Raw genomic sequence first — 770 nt, forward strand, 5'->3', positions numbered from 1 at the left:
CCAGGTGGGTCGCTACAGTCTTGTGAAACATAAAATAGCATTTGCATCAACACTTGGAAAGATTTCTAATGTTCTTTAAGTCGACTCATTCCCACTCTTGATGTCATTTTCCCCTCTGACCCTCCTGCTTTCTCTCACTGCGGCTCTATTTTTGTCATTTGTGCTCATTGATGGTTCAGAGGGAGAGTTTGAACAGAGGTTTGCCTCCATCTAGTGGTCAAGTCATGATACTGCAGCTACAGACACACACCAGTACTGTGTGTCAGCCAGATGTTTTGTTTTTGTCATATGTTTGTTTTCAAATGTCTAGATTATAGATAACTAGTAGAATGAGGTTCTATACACTCACCAGCCACTTTATTAGGTACACCTGTTCAACTGCTCTTTAACACAAATAGCTAATCAGCCAATCATGTGGCAGCAACTCAATGCATTTAGTCATGTAGACGTGGTGAAGACGAGCTGCAGAAGTTCAAACGGAGCATCAGAATGGGGAAGAAAGGTGATTTAAGTGACTTTGAACGTGGCATGGTTGTTGGTGCCAGACGGGCTGGTCTGAGTATTTACTGGGATTTTCAGCAAAACCATCTCTAGGGTTTACAGACGATGGTCCCAAAAAGAGAAAATATCCAGTGAGCCAAAATGCCTTGTTGATGCCAGAGGTCAGAGGAGAATGGCCAGACTGGTTCAAGATGATAGAAAGGCAACAGGAAGTCAAATAACCACTGGTTACAACCAAGGTCTGCAGAAGACCATCTCTGAAGCAACAA

This window comes from Epinephelus moara, chromosome 13 (genome assembly GCF_006386435.1).
Source record: "Epinephelus moara isolate mb chromosome 13, YSFRI_EMoa_1.0, whole genome shotgun sequence".
NCBI lineage: Eukaryota > Metazoa > Chordata > Actinopteri > Perciformes > Serranidae > Epinephelus > Epinephelus moara.